Source organism: Amblyomma mixtum, chromosome 3, assembly GCF_055824585.1.
Source record: "Amblyomma mixtum isolate Tamu chromosome 3, ASM5582458v1, whole genome shotgun sequence".
Classification (NCBI taxonomy): domain Eukaryota; kingdom Metazoa; phylum Arthropoda; class Arachnida; order Ixodida; family Ixodidae; genus Amblyomma; species Amblyomma mixtum.
The window spans coordinates 242,883,368-242,897,652 of NC_143014.1; the positions used below are offsets into that span (position 1 = coordinate 242,883,368).

A 14,285-nucleotide genomic window follows, 5' to 3' on the forward strand; every position below is an offset into this window, starting at 1 on the left:
TATTAAGAACGAGTGTGGTGCTACCGTCAAAATATGCATTAGGGAAATGGGACTGTTCTTCAGATACAACAAATTACCGAGGCGGCGTAACTCGGTTATAACGAACGAGGAGGTGCTGCAAACTCGGCCCAACAGTCAGAAAAATCGCGCTTCCAGTAAACGCGGAGACGGAAGAGCGTTTCAAGGCGCCCTTCCCCCTCCCTCCCCCCCCCCCCCCCCCCCTCCCTGGATAGAACGTGGGGATGCAAAAACTCAGCAAAAAAAAAAGGGTAAGACATGCCCGACAAAATGGCACTGTTGTATCAAATGCTGCCGTCGGAAGCGCATGCCTTGAAAGGCGACACGTGCACTGGTGAAAGACACGGCAAGTTTTTGCGTTAACATCGTACACTGCGCACGAGGATGAACGGCAGCGACCGGCGGCCCTTTGTCATCGGCAAGCTTGACACACTGCGATACTTTGGGAGCTGGGCTTTCGCACACTGCAGGATTTTTTTTTTTATATGCGACGAGCGTGCAACCAGGCATAAGTTCGAATGACACGATGGGTACTGCGCATGATTTACTCACCAAGTGGCTTGTAGAGGTCGACCATCACACAGCGAAAAAAATACGAGCTCCAACTCGTGCTTGACAACTTTGCAACGCACCACGTGCCGCCTTCTATGGCTGCGGTGACAACGTCCTTCGCGCCACCAAACGCCATGTGCAAGAAACAGCCACCAGATATAGGCATCATTCACGCGCTCAAGATGTCCTTTCATCTTCGCATGCAGGTCAGGTTGATAGTACCTGACAAACCAGATGGCGCCATTCCGGTTCGGGTATCTTTGTTCGCTGTTGTGGAATGATTGAAGTCATCTACAGATGGGACTGAGTACAATCTGCAATAGGAATTGCTTCTGTAAAGCATTGGTTTATAGACCAAGGAACGACTAAGAACTAGAGCACTGCACGGGCCTCAGTCTGAGGCCCAAGCCCGGCCCAGGCCCGAGAGCGGAAGCCCGAGCCCGGCCCAGGCCCGCGGCTTCAAGCCCGGGCCCGACCCAGGCCCGCTAAATTATCGCTCTAGCGAGCCCGGCCCGGCCCGTGAATCCTGGAGTGAAGCCCAGCCCGGGGCCGGCCCGGCCCGTTTCACGGTAATGCTTGAGGTATACTGCTCACTCTGAGCAAGTAGACTGCTACTAGACCGATAACAAACTGGCCGACAAAGGTTTTCAAACCACAGTTTGGCTTGCAGAAAGTTGGTTCTTTTTAACCCAGAAGGAAGTGATTAAGAGCAGTGCTCGCCAGGCCCTCTTGTGGACAGTGATCTCGTGTAGGTGCGCAAAGATAAACTCAGAAGTTCCGAGAGCCAAATAAAAAGGGCTGCATACGCGCGTAATAGACTGCTTTGCATTCCCCCACGATTTTAATCAGTTATATTTTAAACAGGGTGAGCTCACGGGCTAGTTGGTTATTCATAATAATTTCAACAGCGCATGCTACACAAGGACACAAGACGAGGACACAGCGCTCGTGTGTGTGTTTCCTCGTCTTGTGTCCTTGTGTAGCATGCGCTGTTGAAATTATTAGTTATATTTTGCCGCCCGCGGAGTATAAGCATTAAAGCTGCCTAGAAAGCAGTAGAATGACATTTTTTTAGTGAACTCGATCATAGCCGAACTGGTCGCCTTTATGCAGAAATTAAAAGCTAAAAGGCTTGAGTATTTCACTGTGTGTGTTTTGAAGACTATAAGCGTCCGAAACTAATATGTCCTTCCAGAATGCATTTCTAATAGTTTATAGGTATGTTTTGGGATGACGAACGTTCAATGGCCAATTAGTACCGGTTAAATTTTACTCTTGCTGGTGGAGCAGAAGATAACGCGCGAACCACGTGATAACTTACAGAGCAAAACACTTGTCATGTCAACCAGGCTGAAAAAGCGAGGAGGGATAGATGTTATGAGATGAGATTTACAAACTCCCTCAAGCTTTTGCGGCTATTTCATTTACGAGACGTTCCGGTAAGCTGGTCAAAAAGAAAACCAAACGCGCTTTAGTTTGTGAATGTTCTCACATGAGAAAAATATAGCTGTAAAATAAAAGCTATGTTTTTGGGGCTTAAGGGACCAAGGGGAGTCAGGCTGTGAGAGACACCGAAGCAGAGGGCTCCGGATCATATCGACCACCTGCGTTTCTTCAACGAGCAATGATACTACAATGTACAAGGCAGTCATGCTTGCCGCCTAAATAGAATGCGGCCGCCGAGGCTAGTAGTAAACCCTGGTTCCCTGGCTCAGTAATCAAGAGCCTTGACCACTAAGCCACCGTGGCGTGGAAATAAGGAAATAAATAAGTCAGTGAATAAAGCTTAGTTTTTTTCTGAGCGCGTACTATAACCCATAACTCATCCGTGTCGCTGCTCCAATGCCGCAGTTGTGTACTTCACTCTGCAATAGTGAATGAATAGTCGGACACCAGCTGTTTCTAATGGACCTAATCCCGGCTCGAGTCCGCAGCTTTAAGCCCGAGCCTGGCCCGGGCCCGCAACTTCAGGCCCGGCCCGGCCCGGCCCGGCCCGGCCCAGGCCCGGCAAAACAGATCATGTCCTGGCCCGGCGCGGCCCGCGGGCCGGGCCGGGCCCGCACTTTTAGGCCGGCCCAAGCCCGTGCAGTGCACTACTAAGAACAATGTTGAAATATGAGTGATTAGATGCATGCAGATTTGTAGCAGCCTGTTATTGATAAACAAGGAGGCGCAGTAATTTCCCGGCCAAATTCGGAAAACGTGCGCTTCTCGCCAGCGTAGAGACTGACGAGCGTTTCCTGTCTACCATGACACCCCTGACCCCTCCTTCTAAAACAACGTGGCGACATTAAAACAGCAGTAAAATGTCGGCATTGATTGCAACCGCCGACCAAGCGCGCGTCGACGGGCTGCTGTGTCAATCGGTCCGTGCACGTCTGCCGTGTAAAGAGGAAGCAGAAGCGGGGTGCGTGCGTAAGGGGGGCAGCGTTGAAAGCGCGGAACAACTGCAGGCGGCCTGTGATCAAGCTAGATGGCAGCTATCCGAGAGCTTCGACTGCCAGTCACATGCTATGCTTTGCTGGCGCAACTAGTTCTCCAACATTTGCGCTACTGCCGGGCGGAAGCAGAGCGCCTACAATAGGCAGTGCAACTGATACGTTCTGCGCGCACGTGCCTTACATAGCTTCGTCGCTGCATTGGTACAAATTTGTCCATGGTCGGAGACGCGTAGGCCGACATCCGCGCCATGCATGGATGCAGTTGCCATGAACGCCCGCAATTAGTATTACTGCGTCCCTAAAGGAGCTCGGTGACAGGACTTATTTCGGCGAGAATCTCATGACCACTTAGGAGTGTTAGGAAAGCGCTGTCGCAGGGCCCGCATAACGAGCCTTTTCATGAAAGAAACGCTGCTTTTGCCTGGGTTTACATTTTTTCGCTGCAACAAGGGCCTGGCCGCTGTCGGTGTACTTGTTTCGAGGTGAACAAAAGTGGTATACATTAAACGAATAGGAAGTGGTCCACTGTTCACCAATAGACGCGACTGGAGTCTTCACTTTTCCTTCTGGAGGCTGAAATACCTGCACCGTACCTTAGAAGCATAACATGAGCACTTTCACATTCTTCACGTAGAACTTGTTTTGACGACTATTTTCTTCCGTAAGAAGAAATAAAGTTACAGAGGGCACATACATGCTCATTAATGAACGAGGACCATTGTGGATACGTAAGACAAAGTGGCAGTACAATAGTAGGCTCGAGGGAACACGAGGGGGAATTGGCGATTGGGATGCTAGCTGGTAGGAGGCAGCCTGATGCTGATCCACAGCTCCGGCGAGAAAACGTTGGCATAAACGCGGTCACGAATGCGAGACTGGTCATCATGCTCCGAGAGGCGCACAAGAGAAAAATTGATTAAGGATGATTGATTAATAGATTTATGTGTTCCATGACTAGACCACTGCGTGCAGAAAAAGGTTGCCTGAAGCTCCGAAATAATTTTTACACCTGGCGTGCTTTAACGAGCGTAACAATCTGAATACACAAATGCCTTATCATTTCACCTGCTCGAAAATGGAGTGCTGCAGCCGTGATCGAGCCTGAATGCTAGCTCAGCAGAAGGAAAAAGCAAGCACCAAAGCGTACAAAATTTCTGCTTGTCAGATTAGGACGTGGTGCTTTGCGATAATAGTTCATAACTAATTCATTACGAGTCCACACGATTGGCTTCAGACGCCGCCCCTCAGTGCAGCAGCCAATTCGAAGTGATACGCTTCGAGACATACATGGGACTTCAAATTCAGGTCTTCTTCGGCGCCTTTCCACACTAACCAGAGCTCGATGTAACTTGCGTGTGCGGCAGCGAACGAGTTTAAAAGACGTACATATTGGACATATAACTACGTCACGATTATAAACAGGAACATAAAAGGATACAGAATAACTTCGCCACCCAGCCATTTGCCAAGACACAACACTGCCCTAGTTGAGTTTACCTGCATGTTCACGTGCAGTAGCACACCACTCGACTGGCGATTGCCAAATGGGAAGGTCTCCATGAGGTGTACTAAGCTGAAATCGACCGCAGTTTCCTCGCCAAGGCCGCGTCGGAAGAAAGAACAACAATAACAAAAAAAAAGAAGAGCGGGCGAAAAGTTCGAACCTTGGCTCTGTGGGCCGAAGAGCCGAGCTCGTCAGAAACCGAGCTCACTCCGCCCCCCAACAGAGCCACCGCTCGGGGCGGAGGAGGATCGCTGCCCATTAGCGCGGTCCCGAACTCACCGCGGCGCAAAACTGCGTTTCCTGGCCGCCAACCCGGCTCGCCGAATCGCGGCGACTTTTCCATCCGGCCCCACACAGCGAGGCCTGCGGCTTTTCGGGCTGTTAACCGCCACCTTTGTGTGCCCCCTCTGGGCTTTTCCTGCTTTCGTTTATTGCCACTGCGGCGCCAGCGTTTTGTTGGGCGCCCTTCCGTCACATATAGAGACTTTCTCCCGCGGCTTCTTTCTGGCTCCGAATGCCGCCAAGGGCTCAGCATTGTGCAACGAACCATCGCGGAGGTCTGGCCCTGCAACAGATTGCTCCCGACGCCCTTGGTTCCGCAATCATCCCTCATATTGATTCTGCAATCGATTTCAGCGGCCAAGCATCGCGTTGGCCACCGCTCTGTGCCAGGGGCGCGTTCTCATATTTCCGTTACGTGTGAGTCCGCTTCTCCGCTCGGCACTCTTTAGCTAACAGAGCTCTCTGACACGTATAGCTTTCGGGTGCAAACACCGTACGGCTCGCTGTGAGCAGACCGTGTCGAGGCCAGTAGTCTTTCTGTCCAGATCACTGCACTCCGGTGTTTGCTGTTCTTTGGGTTAGTTTGCAGATGGAGCCAGAAACAGTTCATTCCACCCTTCACCCGCAAGAGAAAGCCGACAAAACCAAAATAAGATATTGTCATGCGTTTTACCTAAGCAAAACAAAAGTGGCTTTTGTCCAGCGAACGAGCCCTGCGTTCGCAACATATGGCACTCAGGTGGCACAGGAAAGAAAATGTCCACCAAGGTAACGCATCAAATGTCTTTGCGTTCGAAATCACAAATGTTTTACTTTTAGCAGTAAGTAAAGTTTTTCACGTTGATTGATACTATATACTGTGAGTGCAGAGTCTCCGATAGCAATATATTCTTTAAAGCCATCAGAAAAATCCACTTGCTATTTCAGAATAAGCCTAAAAGCTGTTCCCAAATGGGATTATCTTGATGTTCACTCGATATGAGTACACTTTCACTTCCTTGGGGCGATGTTAGAAAATTCTCCACTCTAGACAGCGAAGCTATTGCCGCTGAAACATCCCTTTTTTGCTGTCTCTACGTCGCCTTATGCGCAGTTCGGCACCTGAAGCTCGAATCAGATGCAGCGCGCTTTGCAGTCGGTCAGGATGCTAGCTAATAGGCTGTGACACAAAGTATGCGCTTTCAATGCGTCCATAATGTCAGCGGGAAATGGCAGTGGCGTGAACCATGAAATCGATGCCTCATCTGGCGGCCATTCATTTATGAATCACAGTCGCCATTTTCACTTCTCGTTCAGGCACAGCTTTCGGTAAGCATTTGCGAGGGTCGCGCCGTGAACTGCAACATTCGCGGTCACCATGCGATTTTTTTTATTTATTTACTAGTAGTATCAGTCCTTATGAAGACCAAGGCATAAATGGAAAGCATAAAACGAAAAACCTAAGCACAGAACACTAAGGCATAATATAACTTATTCCGAATTAAGGGTGCAAACGCATTAGGTACTGTTGCGGCCAGTGCCTATTCTGTTACCGTCTTGCACACGGTCTATGGAGATCGAGTGTAATATATGGACAGCCGGCCAAATCTTTAGCTGGACTGCGTGATGGCCGCGTTTTCCGTGCTCCTGAAGCTTGTTACGTAGCAAACTTGCGAAAATATCAAATCTAAGCACAGGCTCACTGAGCCCGCGCTTAATATTGAGCTTTCCGCAAGTTTGCTCCGTCGCAAAGCGCAGGAGGGCACAAAAAGGGGCCGTCGCACACGCTAGCTAAAGATTTCGCCGCCTGCACCTATTCAGGGCAATTTCACCTTAAATAAAGCTTAGCTCCATCTGCGGACAATAATATCATCTAGCTTCATTTATGGCTCATTAAAACCATTATCATAATCGCTGTACAGCACGTTCAGCGAAACTAGTCACGCCGGGCATCGTCGATGCTCTGTGGTCATGGAGACCTTCCTACAAGCTGCACAGCGTTCGTGTGCTTTCCGCAATTACAACGGGCTGCCGGTGAGCCGCACCACAGCTCTGAGGATACGTAGGTGATGTTTTAACGCCATGTGTCATTGGGCACGCCGTTAGTATTGTTTGGCGATTCAGAAATATTTACCACAGGCTATGGCTGCATGCTTTGGCCAAATGATTGGATTTATTTCTGATGTGGCGAAATATAGCCCTCTAAGCATTTGTGGAGGGCGTGGTCGGACCACTGCTGTATGCGTTTACAAAATTTACCAGCAGCCGAAGATTAGCGGTAGCATTTCATACCGCACGCACTTTTGTACCAGCTGAGGGTTACTTTTGCTGCACCGAAAAGTTTTATCAAATCCAGAGAGCGCTGGTGTACGCCGCGAATGGCCACTAGTGCGCGCGGTTTGAGCGCTTTATGCAAGTCTGTGGAACACTTTACTTGGTTTTCGCAAGTGACCACGCCTGCCGACGTCGTATTGGCGCCATTTGAAAAATTCTTCATTGCCAGTTACCTAAGCTAGCTACCTCTTACGGTTCGTTGAAATTTCCTTTCTTTTTGGACCAGGAGCGATCTCATCACGCAGCAATAAGCTCATCCTTTGCAAGTTACGATTACCAACGACCTGTTGTACGTATATGACTCTGATAGGGAAATGAATAGTCTGATCGGCTATAGGGTCGTTACAAGACGTATTTCTGCAAAAAAAAAAGCAAATCAACGTGAGCGTACAAACGGCACAACCAAAGCGGTATTTTGCCAGTTTTCCATGATTACCGGTGGACGTGGCACGCCACCCGCTTGTTCCTCAGTGGTCACCTCAGCTTGCTGTGAAAGTTATGCCGTGTAGCAAATACCAACTCATCTAACTGTAAATTCTGCTAGGGTGGCGTTGCGCTCAAAATAAAAGAACTTTAGCACCTAGTAGTTCGCATTAACAGAAGCATATATGCACGTACCTGCGGCAGAGGAACATTTTGAAAGTGATTCTCATATCCAAGTGGATTCCGCATTTTATAGTTCTCGCGTCTTACCCAAAGAAGCAAGAAAATTTCCGAGGAATAGCCAAGAAACTAAACAAGAACAATTCGGCCGTGAAATTCATATTGAAGCAAAAGTATGTTTTTAATAATATCCATCGAACGTACAGTCGTGAGAAATATGAAAGGGAACAAACTTTTTCCAAATATTCTGAACTTTGGGCGCATTTGAGAATGACTTTTCGATATTGTACGCAAAGAGAAAACACTGTCTAGAAAACAAAAAAAAACTGCCCTTGCCACTCATAATTACAGATTGATCAATAAATGAATGGAAAATTTGTTCCCTCTTACATTTCTGACGACTGTATTTAAGTATCGGCTACACTGAAATACTTGAAGCGCTTGTCCGTCGTCTTTATTACGTACCTGTGTTTGCCGCGCTTTACGTTTAATATGGACCACGACCTAGCTCGCGCCCACACCTTACTTGACCGATTTCAACTAGCAGGCCTCTCACATAACGCTGTGAATGCGATAACGTCGTAAAACTGCCGCTACGTTAAAAACAGGCCACGAACTTAATGCAGTTCAACTTACACTTTTTTAGCTGTTATTTACTCTCAGGAGTGCAGCTATCTTTTTTGCTCGAGATATGTCTTCCAGAGAGAAGTAAGCGACAAGAAAAAAACAGAAAACAAATGAATATTCTCAGTGCATCTGGGTCGCGTCGGGAAATCGCTGTCTGGAGTCGCTGCTGACGCCGCCACGCCTAGCCTTAATTTCTGCAAAGAACACAGCTACTGAAAACTAATCCGATGAAACAAGAGAGAACCGACGTGAATGAGCGTCCACTAGACGCTCGCCGCATAGTCATTATAACGATTGGAGCCGGAATTTATGAGCAGCTTCTTCTACCGCCTAACTCTCAGCGGTCTCCACCCTTGCTTCCCGCTGTTCCGGGAGCTGTCTTCGCACCCTTCTCCCCATGGTGTTCGCGACAGCGCTAAGAACAAAAAAAAAAAGGAATATTTAAGCGGGGACCGCAAGAGAGAGAGCTGGGGCAGAGGGGAAAGAGTGTCGAGGCAGATAGCAGAAATTCTGGCACCTCCGACGAACCGAGCGAGTCGAAAGAAAGCAGCGCACACAGGCTAGTAGTGGAGAAGTGGGCAGCGAAGAAAGGATTTCCATTCATCCCGACGCACAGACGACCGGAAGATAAGCGCCCCAGCGCATCCATCGCGGGAGCCGTCTTTGTTTCACTCGTAGATATGCATGGATTCGAAGGAAGCACGGGGAAGCGCGCTGCAGTCAGAACGCGGGCGGAAGGCGGCAGAGGAAAAGGGAAGCCTGAAAAAGAATCGCCGCCCCAGACACACACGAAATGGGCGCCCCTGAGCGCCTTTTCCTCGTGGATGCGAAAGCGCTTCGGCAGCGGGCAGCTTGCTTGCGCGCAGAGGAGCCTGCCGGCGCGCCATCTAGGCTGAATTTAGGAAGCTCGGTCATTAAACGAAACGGCGTGTGGGGGAGCTGCACGGGAGCAGAAGCGCGAGGAGGGCGAGCGCACGCCAACAACGAAGGCTTGCAGCTGACCTCTGACGTCAGCGCTGACGTCATGGCAAGGGGGAATCGACCCGCTCTGGAGGAGGGAGGCGGCCCTCTCGCCACTGGCACTGTGACCCGCCACCGCGGATTACATGGGCATTTAAAATGCTTCGGCGGCCCCTATACTGCGTTTGATATCTGCCTCATCTGACCGCTCCTTTCGCTGTTTCTTTTGCTCTGACGAGCCACAGAGGCGAGTTAAACGCTTAGCGGATGTATCTGCTCACGTAAGTTCATATAACCTGCGGCTGCTAATCGCATCGCTTAGTAACAGTCCTTTGTTGGTTTTTTTTTCTGCTTCCTTTAGGTAAACAACAAGATACAAAAAAAATGAAAGCCTCACTTTCAACATGGATCCTGTTAAACTCTCGCAGGAGCGAGATCAGCTCATGCGAATGCCGTTGGATTTTCAGAACCTATGAGGACGTGGAATAAACCGTTCAAAATCATATAGGGATTGTTATGAAAATGAAATCCTTGATCCACTTTATTCAACCAAGAAGCTGTGAAATCAGCGGGTATGCATGGTGGTGATCAGCCGGGACGTTATGATAAATGGCCTCAGCTGTAATATGGCGCCTAACTGGACTCATTAATGGGCTTTAAGATGGAAAGGAAGTGGCTTCTAAACCCGCACCACTTTACCACCCAGCTCTATTCTTCAGTTTTCTTTTCACTTAATCCTCCTGGCTGAGGTGAGTATTTGTTCGCTAATAATTCCAAGGTTCTTCGTGGGCTCCTTCACAAACGCACTATATCAGGGGTGTCAGCCAAGGAATAATAAAATTTTGGTTGTGTGTAATCACATGCAATAATTTGAAGACAAGCGGTCCCCTCTGAAAATCTCCTCTCGTGGTTTCACGCTTACATTAAACGTACCTATTTCTTGAAACATATCCAAATGAATAAGCCTTTTTTTGCCAGCATCCCCGGATAACTATTCTTCAGTGATGACGTATGAGCACATAGGCTGTAACATATTGTTACAGAGGATTAGTTTATTTACAGGATGAGCGGGAAAATGGGTGAAAGCAGGGAACGGCCAGCGTCAGGCTAACCCCAGCCAGAGTTCTCGCGTTTCAGCCTCGTTCTCTTATACCTTGCGCCCAGCGCCGCTCCGCGCCACGCAGCGTAATCGGTGTAACACTTGACCCCGGGCTGACGAAGCTGGTCCTCGAGCGAGTCAAGAAGGCCTAGGTTTGCAGTGTTTCAATCGAGCCACGTGAGCGAGCTGCGTCGTCCGTGAGCAAGGATTCGTCGAGGTCACCTTTGTGATGACATAGGTGACGTCAGTCAGCCGACGGATGACGACAAAGAGTCCGGTGGAGCGGCACAAGAACTTCTGATACAAGCCTCGGCGTCGTAATGGCGTCCAAAGCCAAACGAGATCTCCCGGTTCGTAGGCGACTGTAACATGTACCAGTAATAACTCCTGCGCTCAAAAATATTTCATGGCATTTAACAAACAAAAGGCAAAACTATGTTCTGCTACCTGTTGACAGGCTTTCATCGGGTACAAAACCATCTTACAAGTTAACGTAAAATAGCAAGGGTAATATTTTGGTTTGGTTATTACGCATACCTGAATGGAAGTTCACTTATGTGCGCGAAAATTAAGTAAAGTTTGTCTATAAACAAAACTATCTTTTCCGTCGATATTCATTAAACAACTATTCGCCCTGCCCCTGCTGTATTATATTTCTGATGCTCCAGTGCTATGGCCGCGTCCGACGGTGGCGCTCAGCGCATACACCACAGTGCGTCCACAGGCTTCACATACCTTGGAATAAAATACATGGCAGCATATATCTTAATGCCTATAAAATCTCCCTGAAAAACAAATTAAGCTTGGGCTTTGCATCTGTAAATGATGTAGCTGCTCTTGTTTGCAGCGCAGCCATAAAAATCTCCCACGTGTACCTAAAGGGCACATGTGGAATCAGACAGGTCTGTGCAAATTCTCTCATTAATTCAGGATTCTCTATTTTTTTCAGCAGCTCGAGGTACTCAAGTCATGAAAAATAATGCATGTCATGAACAAAGAGCAACCACATTTCTGCTCCGAAGCTAGTAAATTAAAGTGACATGGCTACATGCTCTAACCACATGCACTTTGCATCCGGGTTGTCGGGAATCAGGAGCTGCAGCATCTAGACACACAGGATGCTGCCATGAAATACTCGCATTTAAGCACAATATAGCAGCTAAAGTCGCCAAGGTATTGCGTATCGTGGCCTTTTGACCTCAGCGCCATCTCCTGTTTACTTTCGGCTTCATGTGCTAACTGGGAAGGTGTAGGTTAAGCCCGGAATGTGCCCTCACTTTTGACGTCGGCAGTCCAGCGCGGTTACAATGGTTCACTTGTTCTTGTTAGCACAACGAGATCAAGCTGTCAACCAGGTGATCTGAGCCACACGTAGAGGCAGATTGCTGCGAGTGGGAGCTGCAATAAAACTTCGGTTGGGCCTAGTTGATACATATGTTACTGTCTCTTCGTTGTGGATTGTCCCATGTTTGCGCAGCCTTCACCTTAACAGGAATGGGAGCTAATCAGCGGAGTGAGTGAGTAGAAACTTTATTGATTTATAAGATTTAGCCTGCGGTGGAGGTCTTCAAGTCTTCTCTTCAAGTCTTGAGGTTGCCTCCTAGCCTTGGGTGGTCCCCTAGTCCAGGGCTCCACTGAGTCTGGCCACCTCGCTTGCGTGTGCTATGAGTGCCCTTTGGGCCTCTAGCTCGCAGCTGGTGAGCCGGCTCTCCCATTGCTCCGCACTTGGTGTGTCGTGTTTGTGGAACGATATGTTTCTGCCGCATTCCCATGTTATGTGGTATAGTGTTGGCCTCGCTTCGCACCAAGGGCATGTGGCGCGGTATTGTGTCGGGAACATCTTGCTTAGTATATATAAGTTGGGGAAGGAGCCTGTCTGTAGCTTCCGCCATTTTGCGGCTTCTTCCTTGCTTAGCTCTTTGTGTGGTGGGGGGTATTTGTATCTTAGCCCCCTGTATAAACTTAGTGTTTCAGAATACCCAGCCCCTAGGCTAGTCCAGAGCTCCTCCGGGGCTTGTGACCCCCCAGCTCGGATAGTAAGCCCTCGAGCTAGTTCGTCCGCCCTTTCGTTGCCCCAGACCCCCGCGTGGCCTGGTATCCAAATTATGTTATGTTTCTCTCTCCTCCCCGAGGGTGTCCCCTCGCTGAGGATCCTGAGTGTCGTTTTGCCTACCCTTCCTTTTGTGTAGTTTCGACACGCTTCTTGTGAGTCTGTTAAAATATTCAAGGGTCTCCCCTTTCTATCCCCCTCCCTCATTGCTAGGGCTATCGCTATCTCCTCCGCCTCTGCTACATTTGATGCCCTGGCCGTGAGGCTCGTTATGTGTTCTCCCTGGTGGTTGACGACTACCGCCACCATTTTATTTCCTCGTTCACCATAGTACGGGGAAGCGTCGGTGTATACCGTGCTGTCCCTGTGCCCTATTGTTTTTTCATAGTATTCTGCTCTGGCTCTCCTCCTGCTGGCATGGAGGTTTGGGTCCATGTTGCGGGGGATGGGTTGTACGCTTATGTTTCTTCTTAGTGCGTCTGGTATGTTTGCCCTGTTGTTGTGATGGTTCTCCGTCTCCCGACCCAACCTAGTCAGAAGTGCTCGTCCGGTTCTTGTGTCGCTGAGTCTTTGAAGTTGTGCCTTTATTTGGCATTCACTCAGCTCTTCAAAAGTGTTGTTTAGCCCTAGTTGCATTAGCTTCTCGTTGGACGTGTTCCTTGGTAGATGTAAGGCTATCTTGTACGCTTTGCGAAGGATAGCTTCTGCTTGCTCTCTTTCAGCTTTGATGGTTACGTGGTATGGTAGTGAGTATGTTATTCGACTGACTATCAGGCTGTTCACCAGTCTGATTGTGTCTTCTTCCTTCATGCCATGCCTTTTGCTGGCTACTCTATTTATCATTCGGCCTACTTGCTCCGCCGCTTTGCGTAGCAGGCTGAGTGTGTGGCTGCATTTCCTGCTACCTTGCAGCCACATACCGAGTATTCTTATCATTCTTTGTTCCGGTATGTTCTGCCCTTCTAGTTTCACCTCGAGGTTAGCCTCTGTAGGGTGCCTTCCTACTCTGAGAAGTTCGGACTTTTCGGTGGAACACCTTAGTCCCCTCTTCTTCATGTATCCTTCAATGCAGGTGGCTGCCGCTTGTAGACTTTCTTCTTTGCTTCCTAGCGAGCCTTCGCTGGTCCATATGGTGATGTCATCCGCATACATTGCGTGTCTGATTCCTTGTATCTGGCTGAGCTCTTTGGCTAGGATGATCATTGATATGTTGAAGAGCACTGGTGATATCACTGAGCCCTGTGGAGTTCCCCTGCATGGTGTTTGAAAGACCTCGCTTCGTAGGTCTCCCAAACCCACCGTTGCAGTTCTGTTTGTGAGGAAGCTTCTCACGTAGTCGTGTGTTTTCTTTCCGCAGTTGGTGGCGTTGATGCCTTCCATGATTGCTGCGTGGGATACGTTGTCGAAGGCCCCTTTGATGTCCACGGCCATGACTACGTTTTCCCCTTTGCTTGGCATTGTTTCTAGTACTTCTTCTTTGAGCTGAAGCAGCACGTCTTGGGTCGATAGATGTTCCCTGAAGCCGAACATGGTGTTAGGGTACCATCCTCCGTCTTCTAGGTGTCTTTGTATTCTTTTAGTGATGATTCTTTCGAAAAGCTTGCCCAGAATACCGAGGGAAAGAAAACCAGGACATGGACAAACCGATAAGAAGAGAAGAAGTTATTCAAGCCATAAGGGCAACGACAAAGAACACGGCAGCGGGGGCGGACAAGATCCAGAACTCGTTGATAAGAAATCTCAGCGATGAAGCGGTAGAACAGCTCACAAAATACTTAAACAAACTCTGGGAAGAGGGAACGGTTCCGAAAGAGTGGAAACACGCGGAAGTCGTTA

The 14,285-nt window shown here is 48.9% G+C and overlaps 1 protein-coding gene across 1 annotated transcript in view; it reads right to left on the minus strand.

The window, feature by feature from the left end:
- LOC149354199 (band 7 protein AGAP004871-like) overlaps nt 1-14,285 on the minus strand; it is a 700,472-nt gene that overhangs the window by 295,175 nt on the left and 391,012 nt on the right. The gene's annotated exons all lie outside the window — the stretch shown is intronic.